The 26990-nt window shown below is 37.1% G+C and overlaps 1 long non-coding RNA gene across 1 annotated transcript in view; it reads right to left on the bottom strand.

Moving 5' to 3' along the window:
• LOC138850057 (uncharacterized) overlaps positions 1–26990 on the bottom strand; it is a 581129-nt gene that overhangs the window by 438667 nt on the left and 115472 nt on the right. The window contains exon 3 of the long non-coding RNA XR_011389432.1: positions 8608–8700. This is a non-coding gene — a long non-coding RNA (uncharacterized lncRNA). The remainder of the gene's footprint in view (positions 1–8607; positions 8701–26990) is intronic.

Raw genomic sequence — 26990 nt, 5'->3', positions numbered from 1 at the left:
TGCTGCCATCCCATACAGGCACTGGTTCAAGTCCTGGCTGCTCCACTTCTAATCCAGCTCTCTGCTATGACCTGGGAAAGCAGTGGAAGATGGCCAAAGTCCTTGGGCTCCAGCACCCATGTATGAGACCCAGAAGAAGCTCCAGGCTCCTGGCTTCAGATCAGCGAAGCTCTGGCCACTGTGGTCATTTGGGGAGTGAACCAGTGGATGGACGACCTCTCTATTACTCCCTGCCTCTGCCTCTCTGTAACTTTGCCTTTCAAATAAATAAATAAATCATTAAAAAAAAATTTAAACTAATCTGAGATGTTCAATAACAGAAGACATGGAGCAATGTATCTGAGAACTCTATATTTCTGCCTCAAACGTTGTGTTTCATGAATTTAAAACTACTCAGAAATAAAAATTTAAAAAGCAAAAGCAACCAGAAAAAAAAATCCTCTCTGAAAATTTCCCAAATTCATTTTATCTGTACATGACACACTTTTTATGGAAAAACAAAATTTTATGAGTACAAATGATATGAGAACCACAATTTGATAAATAATTTTATGGATTATTGACTACAAAGTTGTAGTCATTTCTTTTTTATTTTCTTTTTAAGGTTCTATTTATGTATTTGACAGGTAGAATTCAGACAGTGAGAGAGAAAGACAGAGAGAAAGGTCTTCCTTTTCACTCCCCAAATGGCTGCAACAGTCCGAGCTGGGCTGATCTGAAGCCAGGAGCCAGGTGCTTCTTCCTGGTCTCTCATGCGGGTGCAGGGCCCAAGCACTTGGGCCATCCTCCACTGCCCTCCCGGGCCACAGCAGAGAGCTCGACCAGAAGAGGAGCAACCAGGACTAGAACCAGTGCCCATATGGGATGCAGGCGCCGCAGGCAGAGGATCAACCCAGTGTGTTTCATCACCTTCATAATACCTGTCTAATATGTGTATTATCCATATGTTATCTACAGCATATATACTTATTTCCCAAAAAAATATTTTATGAACATTTGTCTTAACAAAGATGTCACCCAAGTTTTCCTGTTCTAGTTCTTGAGACTAGAATGTGAATGCCTCTGTTTATGTTTTATGACAAATAGGATCTCGAAGATGTAATCAAGATTGACTTAAAGTCAATCACAAAATGGATACTTTAATCGCAAGAATGCTCCTAAAAGAACAAAGCTGTTCTCCTGGTTAACAAAAGAGGCAGTCAGAGATTTGAATCAAGAGTGGACCTAACCTGCTGTTGCTAAACAAAACCTGGACAGCTTCACATGGTAAGGATTGGGAACAGTCATTAAGAGCTAAAGGCATCCACCAGAGTATAAGTAAAAAGTTCTAATATCAGTTACACAACCATAAGGAATTACAGCACCAACAAGTATAAGCTTAGAACCAAACATGATAAAGAAGAACTCAGTCTGCCTGTTTGATCAGAACAGAGATACTCCTTACTGGAATTCTGACCTATTGAATTCTCAACAAATAAACAGGTGTTTTTTAAGTCAATTATTTTGGATAGAGCAATGAAAATGTAACACACAAGTCCACAACCATATAAAACATTCTTTTAAAAATAAAGCATTCTAATGGGACTGGTTAGCTTTATCAGACTTTAAAAGTAATAACTATTAAGAGAATCTGGGGCCGGCGCCATGGCTCACTAGGCTAATCCTCCGCCTTGCGGCACCGGCACACGGGGTTCTAGTCCCGGTCGGAGCGCCAGATTCTGTCCCGGTTGCCCCTCTTCCAGGCCAGCTCTCTGCCGTGGCCAGGGAGTGCAGTGGAGGATGGCCCAAGTCCTTGGGCCCTGCACCCCATGAGAGACCAGGATAAGTGCCTGGCTCCTGCCATCGGATCAGTGCGGTACGCTGGCCGCAGCGCGCTGGCCGCGGCGGCCATTGGAGGGTGAACCAACGGCAAAAGGAAGACCTTTCTCTCTGTCTCTCTCTCTCTCTCACTGTCCACTCTGCCTGTCAAAAAATAAAAAAATAAATAAAAAATTAAAATTAAAAAAAGAGAATCTGATCACTAATATAATTGGTAATAGACCTAAACAGAATCCCTGAAAGTGAGCCCTTATTATTTGAATTTCCTTTTTATATCAGGTAGTATCATACACTGCTGAGAATTGAGGAGCTACTCAATAAATATCACACAGAGAATTATCTCACCCATACTAGAAAGCATGAAGGTAGATTCAAAGTGCTTTGTATACAGAAAAATCAACTTCAGATAAATCAAAACTCTAAAATGATACAAAATCAAGCTATAAAAATTTTACTAGAAATTAGTAAAGTATCTCTATGATCTCAGTAAACAAGTTCTCAAACAAAATCCATAAAATATCCTGCAAGATGAATACATAACCACTATGGCATAACAGCAACACAACAAAACTCACTACAGCAAAAAAAAAAAAAAAAAAAAAAAAATCCTTTGACTCTCAAAAGATCCACAAAAGTTAAACATAACAAAAACGTGGGGGTACTTTATAAAACTTTAATAGAAAATGACTGGCACTACTGCTAATACTGCTAGGACATACTGAGTTCCAATATGTGATTGCCCCTCTGTATTCCCACTAATGACTTATTTGCAGAATGTGGACTTCTAGGAATTTCTCTGACACTTGTACAGACCATGAGAACTAGAAAGCAGATCACCAGTCAAATGTGAGGACCACTGAATTCTAATCAGTATAAATAGCTGGAGATACCATAGCATAAATGATATAAAGTATTACCTATTAACAGGGACATTTTTAGAATGCCAGAATCAAATTGATATTCTGCTTTTTAGTAATCAGGTTTTTTTATCATTTATACAGGTAGTATTCTTATAGTTCTGAACAAGTAGTATATTTTCAATAAGAATGTCCAGCTCTTGTTCTACAGCAGTAAATCTGCTTCTCAGAATGCCAATACTCATTTGTGAGCTCACCAGTTGTCTGTAAGACTGCCTATGTTTCTCCCACATACAGCGAGAATTTTCATCTTTTCAAGTATTTGCTGTGTTGGAAAGGAAAACAAAAGCAAAAGAAACACAAAGAAAAAAGAAGGTCTCCTGTTTGTTTTTAAATCTTTTTTTCCATTACAACTGAAGCTGAACTATTTTAATTTGTTTATTATTCTTTTGTAGTTGTTATATTTTGAAGTCTGTTTACCACTGTTGACCATTAAAATAAAGACCTTAGAGCTTCAAAATCCTTTATCTTTTACTTATGACTTTTGGAAAAGTACTTCCTGCATTTTTTATTTATCATTTAATTTCGCTAATAAGTTTTTGATGTATAAATGTCTGTAAATTTTAATTCAAATATATTGATCTTTCCCTGGTGATTGTTTGCATTGCTTTCATGCTTAAAGTTTGTTTATGCTTAGAAGTCCAGAGATCACAAAAAGTAATTATCTAAATTGTCATTTCATTGTTAAAAAGATTTTAGCTTTACATTTACTCTAAATTGACTTTTCATTCATCTACAATTTTAGCTCATTTCCTTCTTGATTTTATTTTTGCTATATTATGTGAATAAAAGTCTAAATCATTCCCTCCTAAACACAGCCACTTTCCCAGCCCAGTTTCCTGAGTAATTCTTCTTTTGCAAATAGTTGGGGGTATTTTCTTAATCTTAGACACATAAATACACACATGAAATTGTTCCTGTGGTTTTTTACTCATTCTATTTCTCTGAATATACTGTTCTTTAATGTAAGTATTATATACTTATAATTAATTTTGATACGTTTAAGATGCACTTTCAAACATTTTAAAACATAATTATAGGAGGATTAAGTTACAGTTCATGGAAAACGCAATTTAAATGTGAATATTTTCATTCAAAGTACTTCGAAATCCATGTATATCCTTTCATAGTACACATTTTCCATACTTTTTCTGACTACTTACATGCCTTTTTTAATAACATGTTGGGGTATATTACCAAAGGGTGGTTTGAATAAAGTTGCAATTTACATAATTTGGCCTTTTTAGGAATCCTCTCCTCAACTTATCCATCTTGTTAAATTTTAATACAAAGAACTGTAAGAAAACATTTTAAAATTGTCATTAAGACAATTTTATTTAGTCATCAAAATATAGCATAGAAATCTAAGTATCAAACTTCCTTATGAAGTAAAAAGTCACTAAATTAAACAATATTGTTCTCTAGGTGCTAAAATGACTTAATCATTGACTTACACCTCTACTTATGTTCATCAGCAGGTCATATGAAACCTATGTTAATTCCAGTACTGCAGACATCCACCCTCCAAGTGGTTTTACAACTGCTAATACATCATTCTCCACATTTCTCCAATGTAATGATTATGCGAAGGAATTAGGCTGAGACTGAACAAAAGTTAAGATCTATTAAATAATAAGGGGCCACTCTTAAGGCAAAAGAGTCCATTTTTTTCCATATTTTGACGGTTCCTAGCAAGAATGGGCAGTCAAGCGGCTGGGGAAGGTATCTGAGGAGGAGGAGGAGTAAGGAGAGGAATAGATCAGGGAAGTGAAAGGGATCTGCAGAAGTAGACTTTGAAAGGAGGGGATGAGAGCCAACCACCTGTGACTTTCAGACCTTCACGCACCCACAACCCTCAACATTGAGCTTACGTGGGGAGGTGGAGGGATAGAATTAGCACATCGAGCACACCAGCTTGTTAGGTAGATGTTTTATTCTATCAATGAGTGCTGCAGTCAACTATAATGCCGTTTGCTTTGTGCAAAAGTGAAACTGAAACATTTGTAAAGGTTTCTTTGTACTGTTTCTAATCTATAATTTAACAGATTTGTTCCACCAGAACAAACATTTGCTGAATGCCATGGAAATGGTTTTGAAAAGTGTAAGTGTCAGCAAGATCCCTCCAACACCACACTTGAACAAGGCAGCACCTGTAGGCTGAATATACAGACCCACCCACCAAACAGACCATGTTTCTGTCACAGGCAGCATCTCAAACATGGCTGGATTTTCTCCCTTGGTGTTTTTTTCTGTCCTCAGGACATGCCTTCACATTCTTCCTCATGTTCTGCAAAGGCAAGGGGAGTTAATCCTACAAATCTACATGCCCATGTGTTCAAAACTGTGGTGTGCAATCCATGGATTGAATAACTTACTCCCGACCTTTCTGATCAATATGATGAATGATAAAAGTGAAGGCTTGTGGTTTACATCTTCGTACAAATTGCCATCTCCTCTGAGTAGTTAAAATAAATAATTCCTTTAGTGTTATTCATTGCCTCCTGTAAGCACTATTTGTATGTGTGTGGGAACGAGATGTACTGCATCTTCTTACCTTTGATGTTTGGTCTTGTTTGGGGGCTGCTCTTTTGATAAGCTTTCAAAAGCCCCCTACTATGAATGTCAAATTAAGTATCCTTATGAATATGCATGAACCTAAACCTCATATACTCATTTTGGTGGCTACTCACTGTGCTGGGTTGCCCTGGAAGCCATTCCAAATGGTTTTGATTTTGCGTTTGAGATTCTTAATGGTGGTAATTATCTGTTGCAGCCATGCAGTACCAAATATGATGCGTGTTAGAGATACTTTAAAAAATAATAATAAAAACGACTAAAGATGCTCATTCCCACATTTCAGTTCCTACAGGGCAATTAGCCCCTAGTAATGATGTTTATATTTATATGCAAATGTTTCAGGAAAAACGAATCTTAACAGAGACTTCATATCAATACTATTGGGAGATGAGAGCATTCCATCTGTCTGTAGAAAATGCTTGCCATTAGCTCTCCATGTAGCCTATTTCTGTAATAGAAACTATTTAATCTTAAGTAATTCATTCTTCATTCTGTGTTATTTTTCCTTCCTTCTGTTCTTTTATTAAGACTCTTAGCTAATGTACACTATGTACAGCTCTTCAGGGCCTACACATAGGTGCCTTGCCACATTTTCTTCTGAGTATCATCTGTTCCTTGAGTTATTACATAATATCTTCGCCATTTCTCATTTTGGAATAGTAATTGAGTAACCAAGGCAGACTTCTCAGGGGGTACCTATTGCTTAATAGCCTGTGTTTAGAGACTGCAACAACATGCAAAAATATAACTATAATGAAGAAGCCAGGTTCTGTATTACAGCTGCAGCTTCTGACTGACGACCAAAAAAACCTAAGAAGTAAAAGTAAAATTCCTTCCTGCGCATGTTAGCAAACAAGCTTTGGAGATGTTTCATCAGTTCTTCAGTTACAGTCAGGCAACAGGCTCAGTCTATCACCAACTGCACCCTGCAATGAATTCAACTCCAGGACACTGCTCACAGGCAGAGCTCCATTACAACTCATCCCCTTTGCTGTTTCCCTGTGTTTCTGCAAGACATTTTCAGTTACCAGCATTTCCAATTACCAATCAGCAATTCAGTTACTTAGGAAGTTCAAAGAAACACAATGCTCCTTTTTCTTAGATATATTCTTTAGCAAAGGAATGAAGCACAGGTACACTATTCTAGTTAATAATTGTTACACATTTTAAAGACCAGCAAGCAGTTTCTTTTATGACATGAAACAAAAATGTTAACTCAATACATAACTAGAGAGTAGTCTTCAACACCATGAAAGGAGTTAAGATTCTAAAATTTAAGTTAATGAGGAAAAAAAAAAAGAACAAGCAGCAAAATAAGAATTTATCCTATTTACACCTGTTCTATAGCACAAAAAGTCCTTGAAGAACACTAATGTGTAAAGGCAAAGGCAAAATGTGGTGAACGTACTCTGTATTACCCACTGCAGGTGTATGGTAATTTTCTATAGCTTTCCACAGCAATAGACCTGTTCATGTGACATTGGTGTATACACTGTTCCCCACTTAACCTAGAACAAACAAGGAAGCAAGCCACCCCCAAATTTCTCAATACAAACCAAAATGCCATGAATAGCACCATATTTCAAAACACAGATGCTCACTGTCACTCACTGTCAACGCCAAGAAAAGGAGTCTGGGCAAGGGAGAGGTGTGGTATCCTGCCAGGGGAGAATCTCATTAGAAACTCCTGAGATTTATCTGTCAGTCTGACAGGATAATTTGATTTTAAATTCCATCAGTGCTAGCCCTAATTTTTAAAATTAAATGGAAAAAAGTGACTTCTTTTTCTTCCATGTAATGAATAATAGGGTAATATAAATCAAAATCAAGGGTGCCATTAATCAGAAATTAGAGGAAAAATTTTTAAAAAATTTAGAGTTTAAGGCAAAGAATGAAGTTCTTCTTCCAATACCTGTACTCACCCATTACTGAATCAGAATGAAATTCGGCTAAAGTAAATACTATAGGGGATACAGTGGAAAGCTTTGAACGTTTGCTTCTCGGTGCAAAATGTTCAGGCCATCTCAGAAGGTCTAGCAGCACTTATTCAAACCACACACTGAGCTCACAGAGCCCGTTAGTATCATAATTCATTACTGAGAGCTTTTCAGACAAAAGGTTGCAAAGTTTCATAAACATGCCTTTACTTTTAGGTATGGGATAAGTAGAATCATTTAGGAGCTAACTATGAATCTTAAAAAAATTCAGTCCTTTCTCTTATTGGGTGTCTATAAAGGGACAAACAGACAATTTAATAGCCATGTTTGACACTTTCAGAAGTTGATTGACCTGAAGATCTTCACCAGCTTTTTCTCATTCCTATGTGTAGCTCCTCACAATTCAAGTACCCTCAAATCCAGATATATAATCAAACTCATTAAAAGCATTAGTTATATTCACATCAAAAGGTAACCCAAGTGGTGTATCTTGAGAAGTGTCTTTTCTATTTCCAAGCGACAAGCTTCATACACTTTGTTAATACTAAAATTTCTAAGAAATGAGGATTTAATGTCAACTTGCTTGTTAGTAAATCAGGTTCAAGAAAAGTGAAGAAGAGCAGAATTTTGAAATTTGAAGTTTTTTCAGCCTCTTCATCATTTAGCAGAGCTAACTCACTCTCACTGGCTTGCCATCCGTGGGGTTTCCTCCCGGAATGTTTATTTTCTCTTTCAATGAGCTATTCTTCACACGCACATGCACACACACACAAACACACACACACACATACACTAGGTACCTGGCACTCTGTAAGTCTGATCTCCAATTTTCTACCTGCCATACTTCTTCTAACATGTAAATTAAGAGATAAAGTGCATTGCATTACTTATTAAAACATCATTGTGACTCCCTAGGAAGTAGGCCAAGTACACAATAGCCTCTCCCTTAACAGCAAGAAGAACCAAAATGCTTTAAATAATTTATCATTTATACAATTTAGAATATCATGTTTGTACTATCTGGGACAAAATAATATTTGTGTGAAAGAGCAGATGCATATTTTTCAAAAAGTGGTCATACATTCCACTTCTTAACCTAGGCACATCAAGCCTTTGACTAGAATGTTTCAATGTTAAGTAATAACTACATGGGTGCATTCATATGTATGTGGTATATGCACGTTTGTATTATATAAAATATCAAAAGGTTAATAATCCTGGTACTTCATTTTAACTAAGAAAATTGGGATGAGAAATGTAACCCAAACTTATTTCTGTTTAGCAAGAAAAAAAGACAATTATTTTAAAGGATGATTTTTACACCGCTCAGATTTTAGAAGCTTAACAAAACTACTTACCAAGGTGTTACAATCCTTTTCTCGATCAAGTGATTATCCAGGACACCTGCCAGAGTCCTCATAAGTAGTGTGCCTTTTACAGCAATATTCCACCTGTTAGAAAATTAAAATTCCAGTTTTAAAATTCCAATTTAAGTTCCAAAGTTTATGTTCATATATCAACATATATTTAAAAGCATAAACCCATCATACAAGATTATACATGTAAATCACACCCTACAGGCTGTTTTTCTTTTTTCTGGTCATTTGTCACATATAATAAAGATCATGGGAAGGTAGCAGGAAAAGAATGGCATAAATATATGTACTTTTAAAATGCCTTCATCAGAGAGACTCAGCTCTTATTTTCTGGAACAAACTCCTCAAAGATTTCACCTTCACCCTGAGCGTAGCTGTGACAAGTCAGTTAAGGTCCACTGAATCCAATTAGAGCAGTTTTCTGGGAAAGGAATTGTGCTTCTTGACAATATTAGGGCAAAGTACTGTGTGAGCTGTTTTAACTTAAAGGAGGGCAGCTACACTCATCTTTAGTCTGTGGCTTAAGACTGTGTAAGACAGTGACAGGCACAAAATATCTGTCAAGCTCCATTGCAACCAGCCATTGGTTGCTCTGACCTACCAGGCTGTGAATTGCATATATGGTATTGTGTAAAACCACGGCAATGTTCAGAGCTTACAAGTATTCAGAGCAGTGGAGATGAAAACTACCATTGTCTGTTATAACTTAACAGGGCTGATGTTCTTCAAACCTTATGAAAAATGACCGAAATCAGATTTACCGATTCAGAGACCTAACACACTCACTTCATCATTTCAATAAGCCATGACAAATCTACCTACTAAATGTCTCACCTATTACAAGTTTCCTGCCATTTCTCTCATTATGTGACTGTGAACTAGCAACACCCTCATAGCTTGTCACCTTTCCCCATGGCTCTCTAGAGTCTACACTACCCTCTGCTAGAAGATTCTTCCAAAAACACAAATATAAGCGTGCTGACCTTTGCCTTGTTTCATATCGGTATATTCTTCATTCTGAGAACTTTAAGGAAAAATGAAATATCCCTGTGATATGACTTTCATCTCTTTTTCAGACTCATTTTCTGACTGATTCTATGCTCTATTTATTTGGCTCCAACAATAGCAAGCTTCATATGGTGCACAACCATATTTTGCATGTATTATTCAGGTTGCCTGTTAATGCACCTAGAAACGTTCAAATTTCTCTTCTAAGCCCTTCTCTAAGATGTTCTGTTTTCACAGGCCTTTTTGTTTTACCTCCTGAGAAATACCCAGCCTCTCATCTGACTGTATGCTTCCATTTCTGCTTCTACTTGATGAATTTGTCTCTTATCCCTACGTTAATGAGAACCCTGTGGTCCGAGTCTTGTATCATTCATCCTCAGTTTTTAGCTGCCTAGGATCTTATCTCTAAAGGAAATGCATTACTGTATTGAGTGTACAATGTCAGTATGTACTACTGAATATAAAAATCTCTAGACAATAATGGACATCCCCAAAGATTACAGACTGTTGGAATTTAAATCCAAGTGTGGCGCAAAAGTTGGTTGATGAGGCTCCAGTGCTACGACTCTGTAAAGGTACACAGTGTTTCTCCAAGCAAATGAAACCTTTACCTTACCTCCCATCATATACTAGTCTACAAAAAAGCTCTAAATGATCACAAAACCAAGTGCAAAGTTGTTACAGGTATAGCAAGAGAATTAAGATTTCCTGGGGAAGAGTTTTCAGCTTCAACAAGTTATTTTTCATGTATATATATGGCCTACAACAACATTACTCATTGGTTACCAGGGATAATACTTTTAGCAGTTCTTGTTTGGGGGGAAAAAGAGACTGAAAAGAAATAAACTACTGCTTTACTCCTGAAAGGCCAGTGGCCATCCAATTACATATTGATAAGTCAAACACATCAATTTATTTTTCCCCAGGATTGAACCTCCATAGGTACTACTGGACAGACAGACATGCGTTCCCTTTAGCTTATTATGTTCACAGCAAATATTTGGTAAATAATCCACTTAAGTATATATGCTAGGTTTATATATGCCCATGTTAAAGGAAGCCAAATGGAATGAAGCACATAATTACATTCAACTATTCAGCTGCTGTGTAACGCTGCACATCTAACTCTAATATCAACATAAACTGCACTGGATCTCCATGCAAGACAAATGCAAAGCTCTGTCCGCTTTTTGTAATGCTCTTTTCTACCTTTCGAAATTGAGTGGCTTTAAATAATCCTCCCGAATCTCCACACCTCACACCCCTGCAAAGCCTGATGCTCACACATGGTAGCATTAGAGGAAGGATTATTAAAGACCCCCATTGGAACTGTGGCCGATTCATTTTCTGTGTAAACCATGGGGTTCCTGTGCAGGCAGTGATGTGCCAACACGAACCCAGACAGCTGCTGGACTAAAGCTGCTCCGAGTGCAGGTGGGGAAACAGCTTGTGATATTAACAAGACGAGATCCTTCTTGCTGGCTTTCTATAGCCTTTATTTAAAATACAGAAAAATGCTTTCAAAGACTTATTTATAACTGTATCAAGCACAGATTGCACCAACATTATGCTGCAATGAGCACATGTGTTATTCATACTGATATTAAGTATTTTTCTTTTTTGAAATCTCCAAAAAGAAAAAAAAAAAAAACATTCCCTGACTATGATTTCAGAAAGGAATTACAGAAACCCTATCAATGAAACTAACTTGGGTGAAAATAGCTCTTTGAGAATTAAAAAAAATGAAAACAAAGATTGTAAATAGAGAATCTGAGATATTAGAAATGAATTTTTTAAATAAAGGTTTTGTGTAGATCACAGCTGTCAAATCCACTTTTCTTATTTCATATAAAGATCAAAATCAGATTTAAATGTTACCATCACCATTTAATTTGTATTTTTAATTACTCAACAAGTCAGAATTCTTCACACTGAGAATTTTTTTTTTTTTTCTGGTTCACTAGGTTCCTACTATGTGCTACAGATCTAATAGGAATCATGATTAACGTAAAGGCATACAAATGTTGTTGGCCTTAACACATTTATACCTTCTTCGGAGAAGATAAATATTCATCAAATGCTAATGGCAACTCAAAGGAGCAATTGCAGAAAAAAGCAGTTATGGAGCCATCAGTGGGATGTCTGCCACTGAGTAGGTATGAAATTGTCAGAAATTTACTTCTATGTTCCTGCCTCAGTTCACTCATCCTTAAGATGACCTGTACAAAATGGTTTTCCTGAGAATCTGTGGGATACTGTAGGCAAAATCTCAAGAAGGATCCCAATACATAATGGACACTCTGGGAATAACTTGCTATTCCGTCATGACCCAGTGGGAAGAAGGATTATTTGAGGATGCCATCAACTCATGAGCTACGCAGACATACATTAGTTTTTTTTTTTTTTTTTTTTTTTTTTTATTCAGAGAAGTGAAAATATTCTAGTTATTGAAGAGGAGAGAGGGCACTGCAGGTCTTGGGAAAAACACTGAACAAGGTTTACAAAACTATGAGTCCGATATGGATTCTCCAAAGAGATGTGATCACAGGACATATATTTAAGAGGAATCAGTCCGCTTGCAGAGAGTCCCGATACTAGACACAGAAGAGGAACAAGTGAATACACCAATAGACAAATTCCATTTTTTATCTAGTATTTTTACCCAATCCTGTTTACCCTATGATTAAACTTAACTTTCAATGCAGTTTTCAGATCACTTGACACTTAACATTGCTACAATGATGTAGCCACTTCCTGTTCCTCCACTGTTCCCACAGATCCCCATGGATTTAATCTTGTTCAAATTCCATAATGTCTCTATTTTTCTACAATGAGGGCTTTTTCCCTTGAGAAAATCTACTTTTATATTTAGGATCATTTCAAGCATTTCAAATATCCATGTTAGCCTACTACATATACACACTCTTTGTCTCCATCTCAATCTCTGGGTACTACTGCACATTCATTAGCTCTAAAGCTTTGGACAATTATTCATCGTACATGCAAGTTTCTAAATTAAAAAAAAATATGAAAATGATGCCTTCCTCTTCAAGTGGTAAGATAGTACACAGTATGAAATAATTGTCATTATTGCCAATATTCTTAATGCCATTTTTTTAAATTTACCTTAAGAAAATAACTTCAGAAAGTCTCTACTAGTCCTGTAGAATTCTAACATGGATAATTAAACCAACTGAAGTCATAACCTCACAGAAAACTCATTTTTACACTGGGAAAAATTAACTCACTTGATCCTTCTTACACATGGAGAGGTAAAAATTATTTAAATATTTGTAGCATGGATTTTACAGTGAAATGATAAACTTTTAAAAAGTACAATAAGATTATACATACTAAATTTAAAATCAGAAAGTTTTGTAAGAAAAATAACTATAAACACTTTATCTCAAGGATGAGATTATACATGATGCTATTTTCTCAATTTTTTGTCAATTCTTTTGTAGTGAGGAAAAAAGAAGGCTGAAACAAAACCTCCCAAAAATAATCTTAACAAATACATTTGTAATTATTATGAATTCTGTATCTTGCTGCCTTCATTCTAGACTATCTATAGATATTTAGAGAAAAATGATTAATTTCTGTTTATGGAAATTGCCTTACTTTTTCTTAAGAAGTGGGAACAAAATGTGTAACACAAGCTTAATGCCTTGCTTATGCATTTAAGCCTATTTTTTTAAAAGCAAATCAGATGGAAGGTATAATATTACTTATTAGAATAGTATTACAATAAATCTTAGAAAAGGGAGGAGACACAGTTGATGATGAATACAAATGGCCAGCCCCAAATCACTGTTAGCATGCCTTTTTCTTTAACATTCGAGCAACTTAATATAAAATGTAAGAACTACATCACATATCAAATTAATGCAGAACAGGACAGGAAGGGCAGACAAGCGTCTGTTTTAGAAATGAATAGAGTTCATGAAGTATTTAGTAAGTATTGATCCTGATTTCACCAGGGGGTAAGCTACTCTCTGTTACTAAGTCAAACACTTATGAGAGTTCCATCAAGTGTAAGGTCAACGGCTCACCTAAAATCCAGTCAGGAGTTACTGGTTTCACAAATGCACTGAAAATAAGGCAGGGCTTTTCCTCCCCCATTGGCTATGAACTCTATTTGGCAATTAAAAAGATTACACATAATTTGAATATAGGGTGTGAGGGTTGGATCCCTGACCATCAGTGAACAATACTGTAGACATCAGTGTAGAATTCACAGTTGATATCAACAGACAAAGAATATTTTCTGCAGATGCCTAAAAATCCTCAAAGGCCACTCATATCACTACTTCAAACTTCACTTCATCCTAGTTTGTCTTTTTCTTTTCTTATTTTTTTCGGTTTTAAATACAACAACATACAGATTAGCTAGAGTCTTAGATTTTATGTATACTACTATTTCTTTGGCTGAATTTTTAAACTATGTGCTTCTATGTCAGTCTCCCTAGATGTCAGTTTTACATCTTGGCTTTGATGTTTATCAGGCTGAAAAGCTAACTGAACAGGACAAGAAGATTTAATAATCTATGCTTTAGAATGTTCCAAAACAATTAACTCATGTATGATCTACTTTAGATTTTAACTTGTCTTTCTCTTTCTACTTCATTCTTAACTTCTAGGTTGGTGCAGTAGGACACTTGAAAGCCATTTTAGAAATTAAAGAGTGAAGACATTCTGGTTAGAATCTTTTTTGGTTTTTTAAAGCTTTATGATACTTCATGGAAAATGTCTCTACTGGCAGCTGTCCTTTAAGTCTTCAAAAGTCTCTTTTTTAATTTCATCAAAAATTCTTCCCAGATCAGAGTAACTGTACATAAATCCCGGGTTTCACTTTGTGGCTAAATGAGTGGTTTTCCTACAACCCAATATTCTATCATTCTGGCTGGATCTCAGAAGATACTAGAAAAAAAAAAAAAAAGCAAAACCTGTGTTAATATTGCACAGTATATACTCAAAGAGAGGATGAACAATTTTACTGATAAGAGTTGAAATTCAGGCTAATTTGGGTAATGACTCAAATCCAAACTCACAGTTATCATCACCATCTCTGTGTTCCTTGTGGTCAAGCTGAAGAATAGAAACAACCTGGAATTTTCAATTAGCACATCAAGAAAAGAGCTCAGGCACCTCAAACTCCATCTAGTGCTTTCTTCACCTGAAATGATGCTGAATTCTGAACTGTTTCACTTAATCTTTTTTTTTTAACAGGCAGAGTTATACAGTGAGAGAGACAGAGAGAAAGGTCTTCCTTCCATTGGATCACCCCCAAAATGGCCGCTACGGCTGGTGCACTGCGCTGATCCGAAGCCAGGAGCCAGGTGCTTCCTCCTGGTCTCCCATGCAGGTGCAGGGCCCAGGCACTTGGGCCATCCTCCACTGCCTTCCCGGGCCACAGCAGAGAGCTGGACTGGAAGAGGAGCAACTGGGACAGAATCCAGTGCCCCAACTTGGACTAGAACCCAGGGTGCCAGCGCCACAAGCAGAGGATTATCCTAGTGAGCCACGGTGCGGGCCTGTTTCACTAAATCTTAAATTTATTATACATTTAATAAACTACATATTCAAAAAAAAAAAAAAAAAAAAACATGTTCTGCTGTGCTTTCGACCACTGAGATACTCTACATCATACAACTTGTTCTTTTGTTTTGGTTGTGATTTTCATTTAAAGTCATCCCCTGGGTGTATCTGAAATAGTGTAGTTCTGAGAGGAAAAACATGCATTTCACTTGTGAATGCTGTTGATTTGTGTTTTAACAGTAATTTCCTTTGTAAGTAGCTTTTAAAAAGTTTAAATCATAGATAAATCATGGGCACATATTGGTTTTCTCTTCTAGTCTGATATATATATATTGCTTCTATCCCCCATTCAGATTATCAACAGTCTTTTGAGTAAGTTCAAATGAAAATACTTCCAACATTAATACAAGGTACTTCAAAATATTTATGGAAGGGAAGAATGTAAAGGTTATTTTGTATAAAAATCTTTTTGAAAACCATGCACAGTTCTTTGCATGGTTCTTACTCATTTTCCATGAACTTTTTCGAGACCTTTTCTTTGTGATGAAAAACACTGGAAGAAAAAGTAACACAAGTTTAACCAGGCTGCCACAATGCAGTTATTATAGAGCACATAAAATATGTTCCTCAAATTTATGTACACAGTTAAAATGTTTCTACAAAAATTCTCTAAAAACATCTTTTAGCAATATAACATGTGTGCCCTTTGTAATTAAATATTCTCTTTGGAAAATAACAAGACAAGATTACTGATTATTAGGTTTAAGAATAGTGCAAAGGCAGTAACTTTATCGTCCAATAAAGTGAGCTGTAAAATATTAGTATGAAGGATGATATATCTATAAAATTACATAAAAATCAGAATTCTATCTTTAGCAGAAAACTCAAACACAGAAATAAACTCCAAAGTAAAAAAGAATCACATGTAAGTGACACTGAAGAACTGATGTGTTTGCCAGAGGAATTACAGTGATAACTCACACCACAAAAAATTAGGTCAATTTAAAAATTTCCTTCATAATTATCAGGGCACAGGAAATGCACAGGTACTATGAAGAGAATGAAATGATGATAGTGGAACCCAGACAGCAGATGAGTTAGTGACCTAGCAGGTAACAACCACAAAGCTGAGGCAGTCCTTCAGAACTCTCAACTTTCTGTCTCTTACAGGAAAAGAGATGAGGCATGGTTGTTTAAGAACACATCTGGGAAAAAAAAAAAAAAAAAGAACACATCTGAAGTGGGCAAGGAGTCCAACTACATATTTTTGAATTTTTGACATGGAGTTTCAGGCTCTCATATGGAGAAGTTACATTGTCCCACGTGTTGCAGGAAAGTTAAACTACTCTGAAGGCAGCATAATTAAAAAATACTAACAGCAAGTTTTTTTTTCTATATTAAAGATCCAAATTTTTTGTCTGATTATATCAACACATAAATGAGTTAACAAATGTCCCAAGACATAAGCAAATATTATTCCAAAATTATTCCCTTGAGTAATTCAAGTCATCATCCACTCAAGTACTTCAAAATGACATATTTTAAATAATCCCATTACATGTTAGCCAATCAGTGACCAGATGTAACGCTGGTCTAAAATGATGTTAATCAATCAAAGTATCAGATACATATTGTTTAAAGAAAAAGAGCTAAATATACTTAATAAAGATAAAGCCATTTTTCCCAAAGACTTCACAACTGCAAGACTAGATGTTGTAGCTGACCCTTTGAGGGGGCTACATCTCTCCCAATGTAACACACAGACTGTCTATTCTTCACCACTTAAGCATGATGAAAACAATCCTCCAGGACAAACTCAAATAAACAAGAAAACTACCAACACCAATTTATGTATTCTGCAAGTGAATATTTAGACCTCATTATAAACTACCAACGGCACAATATGTGTATTAAAAAGGATATAAATGTTAAAGAACTTCAACAGTGAAAATGAGGTGCTCAGAAAAGTAAATAGATTTCAGATAATGTGGTACCAGTTATGATAAAAAAAAAAAGTGGTAAACACATAGGTAAAGATTTTGAACTCTTACTTGAAATGAGTAATGAAAATATTTTTCAATATGTTACATGTTATATTTCATGAACTTATTTTAATGTATAGTATCTTAAAGTGCATATTCACTTAGGAAATTATATTTTAAGTAGAGTTTTTACTAGTTTAGCTATATTCCCAACAGTGTTATGTCCTCAAATAGGTTAATCTTACAAATCAAGAAGTATAAATTGAGCAGAAAGTGAAACTGAGTATTTATCTGATATTTCAGAGTGTGACACTTTTCTGAAATTTGAAAGAAAAGATATTTGAAAGGTAACAAACACTAATACCTTTATGGATGTGAACTTAAACTATGTAATAGCAAGTAATAGACAGGGATAATGGAGGTTTGGTTTACTATTCCATTTTAATTATATTTTTTAATTTATTAATAGAGAACAGGTTTCATGAGTTTCATAGATACAATTCCAAAAATGCAATGATACTTTCTTCTTCCCTCCCTCACTTCTTCTTCCTTCTTTCCTCTTTTTTTATATTTTTGGCAATAACATACTTTCAATTTATTTTATAATCATAGGCTTGATGCACCTCTAAACAAAGAGATCTGCAAGTAAAGGGCAGATAGAAAACTGTTCCATAGGGGTATACACAATGGTTATTTATAATTATCAAATCTCAAGATGTCAGGTTAACTTGATATACATTAAGATTAGTTTGTACTGTATATATTGGCTACAACAAAAGAAAATGCTCTATTTGTTTTTTTGGAGTCTGGTTTATTTCACTAAGCATTATGGTCTCCAGTTGAATCCATGTTGTTGCAAAAGACAGGATTTCATTCCTTTTTATGGCTGAATAGTATTCCATCATATATATATATATATATATATATATATATATGCCACATTTTCTTTATCCAGTTATCAGTTGATGGGCATCAGAGTTGATTTCATGTCTTAACTTTTATGAATTGAGCTGTTTTATACACGAGAGTACAAATAACTTTCATTTGTTGATTTCATTTCCTTTGGGTATATGCTCGGGAGTGGGATGGCTGGATGATAAGGTAGATCTTCAGACTTTGAGAAATCTCCATACTGTCGCCCACAACAATTTTGCTAGTTTATATTCCCGGCAGTAGCTTATTAGGATACATTTTCTCCACATCCTTGCCAGTTTTTTTTTTTTTAAAGATTTATTTTATTTATTTGAGAGGTAAAGTTACAGAGAGAGTTAGAAATAGAAAGAGAGGTCTTCCACCTGTTAGTTCACTCCCCAAATGGCCACAATGGCCAGAGTAGGGCCAATCTGTAGCCAGTGACAAGGTGGTTTTTTTGAGCCTCCCATGTTTGTACAGGGCTCACACACTTGGGCCATCTTCCACCGCTTTCCTGGCATTGCTGGGAGTTTGATCAGAAGTGGAACAGTCCAGATTTGAACTGTCGCCCATATGAGATTCTGGCACTGCCAGTAGAGTCATAAAGTACTACACCATGGCACTAACACCCAGCAGTTATTTTTTTGATTTTTGGATGATAGCCATTCTAAGTGGGGTGAAATGAAACTTCACTATCATTTTTATTTGTATTTCCATTATGGCTAGTGATCCTGAGCATGTTTTCATGTGTTGTCCATTTGTATTTTATTGTTTGAAAAATGCTTGATCATGTACCACGCCCATTTGTTAACAGGGTTATTTGTTTTGTTATAGTTGAAGTTTTTTTTTTAATATTTATTTTATTCAAAAGGCAAAGTTACAGAAAGAGAAGAAGAGACAGAGACTAAGAGATGTTTCACCTGATGTTTCACTCCCCAGATGTCTGCAAAGGCTGGAGCTAGCCAATCTGAAATGAGGAGCCGGGAGCTTCTCCAACCCTCCCACATGGAGGAGGGGCCCAAGCACTTGGGCCATCCTTTGCTGCTTTCTCACGCCATAAGCAGGGAGCTGGATTGGAAATGAACAGCCAGGACTCGAACCGGCTCCCATATGGGATGCTGGTCCAACAGACAGAGGCTTAACCTATTAGGACACAGCACTGATCCTGGTTGTTGAGCTTCTTGAACTCTTTATATATCCTGGATATTAATCCTTCATCAGATACATAGTTTGCAAATATTTTTTCCTATTCTGTAAATTGTCTCTTCACTTTTTTGAGTGTTTGCTGTGCAGAATCTTCTTAGCTTGATGCAATCCCATTTATCTATTATGCTATAATTGTCTGTGCCTCTGCGGTCTTTTCTAAGTCCTTGCCCACAATGTCTTGAAGTTCTCCCCTCTATGTTTTACTCTAGTAATTTGATCAATTCAGGTCTTAGATTTAGTTCATTGATCCACTGAAAGTTGGTTTTTATGTAAGGTGTATTATTTCTATTTTCACTTGGGATACTGTTCTATGCTTCTCTTTTCTCCTGATAATTCTATTTCACAGGCATCAATTTTGTTTATTTATTTTTTTGGACAGGTAGAGTTACAGACAGAGACAGAAAGGTCTTTCTTCCATTGGATCATCCTCCAAATGGCTGCTACGGCCGGAGCTATGCCGATCCGAAGCTAGGAGCTGAGTGCTTCCCTGTGGTCTCCCATGTGGGTACAGACGTCCAAGCACTTGGGCCATCCTCCACTGCCTTCCCTGGCCACAGCAGAGAGTTGTACTAGAAGAGGGGCAACCAGGACTAGAACTTGGCGCCCATCTGGGGTGCTGGCGCCGCAGGCCGAAGATTAACCAAATGAGCCACAGCACCAGCAAGAGCATCAATTCTTTTTAAACTTTTATTTAATGAATATAAATTTCCAAAGTACAGCTTATGGATTACAATGGCTTCCCCCCCATAACGTCCCTCCCACCCGCAACCCTCCCCTTTCCCACTCCCTCGCCCCTTCCATTCACATCAAGATTCATTTTCGATTCTCTTTATATACAGAAGATCAGTTTAGCATACATTAAATAAAGATTTCAACAGTTTGCTCCCACACAGAAACAAAGTGAAAAATACTGTTTGAGTACTAGTTATAGCATTAAATCTCAATGTACAGCACACTAAGAAAGATCCTACATGAGGAGTAAGTGCACAGTGACTCCTGTTGTTGACTTAACAAATTGACACTCTTGTTTATGGCATCAGTAATCACCCTAGGCTCTTGTCATGAGCTGCCAAGGCTATGGAAGCCCCCTGAGTTCACTGACTCTGATCATATTTAGACAAGGCCATGGTCAAAGTGGAAGTTCTCTCCTCCCTTCAGAGAAAGGTACCTCCTTCTTTGATGACCCATTCTTTCCACTGGGATCTCACTCGCGGAGATCTTTCATTTAGGTTCCCCCCCCCCCGCCATAGTGTCTTGGCTTTCCATGCCTGAAATACTCTCATGGGCTTTTCAGCCGGATCCACATGCCTTAAGGGCTGATTCTGAGGCCAGAGTGCTGTTTAGGACATCTGCCATTCTATGGGTCTGCTGTGTATCTCACTTCCCATGTTGGATCATTCTCTCCCTTTTTGATTCTATCAGCTAGTATTTGCAGACACTAGTCTTGTTTATGTGCTCCCTTTGGCTCTTAGTCCTATCATTATGATCAATTGTGAATAGAAATTGATCACTGGGACGAGTGAGATGGCATTGGTACATGCCACCTTGATGGGATTGAATTGGAATCCCCTGGCATGTTTCTAACTCTACCGTTTGAGGTAAGTCAGCTAGAGCATGTCCCGAATTGCACACCTCTTCTCTCTCTTATTCCCATTCTTATATTTAACAGTGATCACTTTTTAGTTAAGTTTCAGCACTTAAGAAGAATTGTGTATTGATTACAGATTTCAACCAAAAGTATTAAGTAGAGCAAACAAAAAAAATACTGAGAGGGATAACATATCAAGTTGCTCATCAACAGTCAGGGTGAGGGCTGATCAAGTCACCGTTTCTCATAGTGTTCATTTCACTTTAACAGGATTCCTTTTTGGTGCTCAGTTAGTTGTCACCTATCAAGGAGAACAAGTGGTATTTGTCCCTTTAGGATTGGCTTATTTCACTCAGCATAATGTTTTCCAAATTCCTAACAGGGATCACTTTTCAGTTAAAATTTAAACACCTAAGAATACTTGTGTGTTAATTACAGAGTTCAACCAATGGTACTAGAACAAAAAAAATACTAAAATGGATAAAGTATTACATTGTACATCAACCATCAGGACAAGAGCTGATCAAGTCGCTGTTTCTCATAGTGTCCATTTCATTTTAACAGGTTTCCCCTTTGGTGCTCAGTTAGTTGTCGCTGATCAGGGAGAACATATGATATTTGTCCCTTTGGGACTGGCTTAATTCACTCAGCATGATGTTTTACAAATTCCTCCACCTTGTTGCAAATGACTGGGTTTTGTTGTTTTTGACTGCTGTATAGTATTCTATGGAGTACATGTCCCATAATTTCTTTATCCAGTCTATTGTTGATGGGCATTTGGGTTGGTTCCAGGTCTTAGCTATTGTGAATTGAGCTGCAATAAACATTAAGGTGAAGACAGCTTGTTTGTTTGCCAATTTCATTTCCTTTGGGTAAATTGCAAGGAGTGGGATGGCTGGGTTGAATGGTAGGGTTATATTCAGGTTTCTGAGGAATCTCCAGACTGACTTCCATAGTGGCTTAACCAGTTTGCATTCCCACCAACAGTGGGTTAGTGTCCCTTTTTCCCCACATCCTCTCCAGCATCTGTTGTTGGTAGATTTCTGAATGTGAGCCATTCTTTTTTTTTTTTAAACTTTTATTTAATGCATATAAATTTCCAAAGTACGACTTATGGATTACAATGGCTTCCCCCCCATACCGTCCCTCCCACCCACAACCCTCCCCTTTCCCACTCCTTCTCCCCTTCCATTCACATCAAGATTCATTTTCGATTATCTTAATATACAGAAGATCAGCTTAGTATACCTTAAGTATGGATTTCAACAGTTTGCTCCCACACAGAAACATAAAGTGAAAAATAATAGATGATTTTTTAAATGATGATGAAATCAGAGCAGACCTATTGTCATGTTTAATCCCAGTGAGAGTCAAGTTGGGAATTGATAATTTCTTTTTTTTTTTTTTACAGAGGATCAGTTTAGTATGCATTAAGTAAGGATTTCAACAGTTTGCACCCCCATAGAAACACAAAGTGAAATATATTGTTTGAGTACTCGTTATAGCATTAAATCTCAATGTACTGCACATTAAGGACAGAGATCCTACATGAGGAGTAAGTGCACAGTGACTCCTGTTGTTGACTTTACCAATTGACACTCCTGTTTATGGCATCAGTAATCTCCCTATGCTCCAGTCATGAGTTTCCAAGGCTATGGAAGCCCTCTGAGTTCTCAGACTCTTATCTTGTTTAGACAAGGTCATAGTCAAAGTGGAGGTTCTCTCCTCCCTTCAGAGAAAGGTACCTCCTTCTTTGATGACCTGTTCTTTCCACTGGGATCTCACTCGCAGAGATCTTTTGCCAGAGTGTCTTGGCTTTCCATGCCTGAAATACTCTCATGAGCTTTTCAGCCAGCTCCGAATGCCTTTAGGGCTGATTCTGAGGCCAGAGTGCTATTTAGGACATCTGCCATTCTATGAGTCTGCTGAGTATCTCACTTCCCATGTTGGATCACTCTCCCCTTTATTTACTCCATCGGTTAGCGTTAGCAGGTACTAGACTTGTCTATGTGCTCCCTTTGACTCCCAGTCCCTCCACCATGACCAACTGTGAACTGAAATTGATCACCTGGATCAGTGAGATGGCATTGGTACATGCCACCTCGATGGGATTGAATTGGAATCCCCTGGTATGCTTCCAACTCCACCACTTGGGGCAAGTCAGCCTGAGCATGTCCCAAATTATACATCGAATGTGAGCCATTCTAACCGGGGTGAGGTAGAACCTCATTGTGGTTTTGATTTGCATTTCCCCGATTGCTAGTGATCTTGAACATTTTTTCATGTGTCTGTTGGCCATTTGGATTTCCTCTTTTGAAAAATGTCTATTGAGGTCCTTGGCCCATCTCTTAAGTGGGTTGTTTGTTTTGATGTTGTAGAGTTTCTTGATTTCTTTGTAGATTCTGGTGATCAACCCTTTATCAGTTGCATAGTTTGCAAATATATTTTCCCATTCTGTCGGTTGTCTCTTCACTTTCCTGTTTCTTTTGCAGTACAGAAACTTCTCAATTTGATGCAATCCCAAATGTTAATTTTGGCTTTGACTGCCTGTGCTTCTGGGGTGTTTTCCAAGAAGTCATTGCCGGTACCTATATCTTGCAGGGTTTTTCCAATGCTAATAATTTGATAGTGTCATGTCGTAGATTTAAGTCTTTAATCCATGTTGAGTGAATTTTTGTGTAAGGTGAAAAGTAGGGGTCTTGCTTCATAATTTTCCCAGCACCATTTATTGAATAGACTGTCCTTACTCCAGGGATTGGTTTTGGATCCTTGATCAAATATGAGTTGGCTGTAGATGTTTGGATTGATTTCTGGTGTTTCAGTTCTGTTCCATTGGTCTATCCATCTGTTTCAAGAGCATCAGTTTTAACATCTCCTTTTCATCTCTGATTTTACTAATTTGGAATTTTTTTTTTCTAGCTGGATCAATGGTGTATCATTTTTGTTTATTTTTCAATTTAAATTTTATTTCTTGTCTAATTTTATCATTTCTTTCTTACTACTAATTTCAGGTTTGATTTGATTTTGCTTTTCTAGATCATTGAAATACATTGTTAGATCATTTATTTGATACCTTTCTGATGTTGTGACGTAGGCAGTAATTGCTATACACTTTGCTCTTAACACTGCTTCTGTTGAATCCTGTAGGCTTTGTGCTAATATCTTCATTTTTTTCATGGAATTTTATTTCCCTTTCAATTTCTTCTATGACCCACTGTTCCCTGAAGAGCATATTGTTCATATTCTGTGTTTTTATATTTTATTTAAAGATTTTGATAGGCAGAGTTAGACAGTGAGAGAGAAAGAGAAAGAGAGAAAGAGAGAGAGAGCAAGAGAGAGAGAGAAAGAGAAAGAGAGAGAGAAAGAGAGAGAGAGAAAGAGAGAGAGAGAAAGAGAGAGAGAGAAAGAGAGAAAGAGAAAGAGAGAGAGGAGAAAGAGGAGAGAGGAGAAAGAGGAGAAAGGAGAGAGAGAAAGGGAGAGAGAAAGAAAGAGAGAAAGAGAGAGAGAGAGAGAGAGAGGGGTCTTCTTTCCATAGGTTCACACCCCAAATGGCTGCTATGGCCGGTGCGCTGAGTTGATCCGAAGCCAGGAGCCAGGTGCTTCCTCCTGGTCTCCCATGCAGGTCCAGGAGCCCAAGGACCTGGGCCATCCTCCACTGCCCTCCCAGGCCACAGCAGAGAGCTGGCCTGGAAGAGGAGCAACAGGGACTAGAACCCAGCACCCATATGGCATGCCAGCACCGCAGGCAGAGGATTAACCAAGTGAGCCAAGGCGCCGGCCCAGCTGTTGTTCCTTTGTTGACTTTCTTGTCTAGTTTATTTGTCCATTGATGAAAATGGGGTGTTGACTTCTCTATAATTATTGTATTGGACTGCATGTCTCCCTTTTTAGATCCATTAATATTTGTTTTGAAATAGTTGGATGCTCTAACATGGGGTGCATACATGTTTACTATAGTCACATCTTCCTATTGAGTTGATCCCTTAATCATTATATAATGACCTTCTTTGTCTCTTTTAACAGCTTTTGTCATAAAGTGTTTTTTGTCATATTAAAATAGATGTTCCACCTCATTTTTTATTTCTGTTGCACTGAGTATATTTTTCTATCCTTTGATTTTCTATCCGTGTGTGTGCCCTTATTGGTAAGGTATGTTTCACACAGGCATTTAGATGAGGTTTGTTTTTAATCTATTCAGTTTGTCTTTACATTTTAATTAGAGAATTTAGTCTACGTACATTCAAGGTTATTATAAATAAGCAATGACTCAGTCTTGCCATTTTCTCATAAATATTCCTTATGCTTGTTTTGGACTTCCTTTGTACTATTACTAGGAAGTTTAGTGCCTTTACATTGTATTATGATGCTGATTATCTCCTTCCGTGTATGTACATCTTTAGGTATCATTTGTAAGGCTGGACAGGTGGTAACAAATTCTTTCAAATTTTTTGTGTTAGATTGTATCTCACCTTCATTTATAATTAACTTTGTTGGGTACACTATTCTGGTTTTTTTTTTTTTTAAGGACTTGCCTATCTCTCTCCCTTCTTTTCTAGCTTGTAGGGTCTCTGATGAAAAATCTGCTGTTGGGGCGGTATTGTGGGGTAATAGGCTAAACCTCTGCCTGCATCAACAGCATCCCATATGGGCACCAGTTCAAGTCCCAGCTGCTCCATTTCTGATCCAGCTCTCTGCTATGGCCTGGAAAAGCAATGGAAGAAGGCCCAAGAGTCTGGGCCTCTGTACCCATGTGGGAAACCTCAAAGACGTTCCTGGTTCCTGGTTTTGGATAAGCTCAGCTCTGGCCATTGCAGTCTTTTGGGGGAGTGAACTAGCAGATGCTGTGACTCTGCCTCTCAAATAAGTAAATAAAATGAATCTTGAAAAAAAAATTGCTGTCAATCAGGGGATCCTTTAAAGGTAATCTGATGTTCTCTCTTGCACATTTTTGGATTTTCATGTTTTAGTTTTGAAAGTTTGAATGTAATTTTGTCTTGGTAATGATTTTCTCTGTTCATGTCTATTGTGGGTTCTATGTGCTTCTTGTACTTGGATGTCCATATCCTTCTCCGAAGTAGGGAAATTTCTTGATATTATTTCATTTAATATGTTTTTAAGTCCTTCTGCTTTCCCACTCCTTTAGGAATGCCCTATGACACATATATTTGGCCATTTGATGGCATCACATAAATGTTGAAAGCTGGTTTGTGTTTTTTTTCTTTTGGGGTGGGGCCCGAGATATTTCAAGATTTGTTTTCCGGCTCAGATAGTCTTCTGCCTCACCAACCCAGTTGTTAAATCTCTCTACTGCATTTTTTATTGACAAACTGAATTCTGCATTCCCTATATTTCAGATTCTCCTTTAATACCTCTTTCTCCCTGAATTTCTCATCCAAGCGACATGTGGATTTCTTTAACTTGTGTAACACCTTCTCTGTGTTTTTGACTCATCTTACAATCATTCTTTTAATTTCTTTTCTAGTATTTAACTAGTCTCCTTGTCTTCAGTCTAATATTGAAGTATTACTGTGCTGTTTTTGGAGAGTCATATTGTCTTCCTTGCTCATGTTTCTTGCATTTCTATGTTATTTTTACACATCTGGGAAAGCACTTGCTGGGATTTCTTCTGAAGGCTCCTACTTGGTAATGTGCCTCTATTGCTTTGCAGAATGCCTGTGGTTTATGGTGAATACTAGAAGCATGTGCCGGCTGGGGTCTGGGAGCTGTTGCCAATGTTTATGGGGGAGGCAAGAATCCAGAGTGACACCAAAGTTGGGCATAGATAGTAAGGGGAATAGTAGGGAGAGGGGTTGGTCACAATGACTGTCTTGTCCAAAGCCTCAGCCCTTCTCTGAGCCAAGGTGAACAAACTGTGTAGGGTGAGCTCACAGTGCCTGCACAAAGCACCTACTCAGGTGTAGGAACCTCACAAAAGATGTTTGCTGTTCCACAGTGTTAGTGGCTTAGTATTGCGATGCAGGTTGAACAGATGCCGTCATTCTGTGATAAATAACAATGCAGCTTTATGTGTTATTTTATCATTCTAAAGTTTATCAAAAACAAATATGTCAAAAATAGAAAAAAGTTAAGATTCATCAACTCACATAATTTGTAGCTATTAAAATTCAAGA

The sequence above is a fragment of the Oryctolagus cuniculus genome, chromosome 6 (assembly GCF_964237555.1).
Source record: "Oryctolagus cuniculus chromosome 6, mOryCun1.1, whole genome shotgun sequence".
Lineage (NCBI taxonomy): Eukaryota > Metazoa > Chordata > Mammalia > Lagomorpha > Leporidae > Oryctolagus > Oryctolagus cuniculus.
The sequence above is the reverse complement of the archived record's forward strand: the minus strand, read 5'-3'. Positions and strand labels throughout refer to the sequence as shown.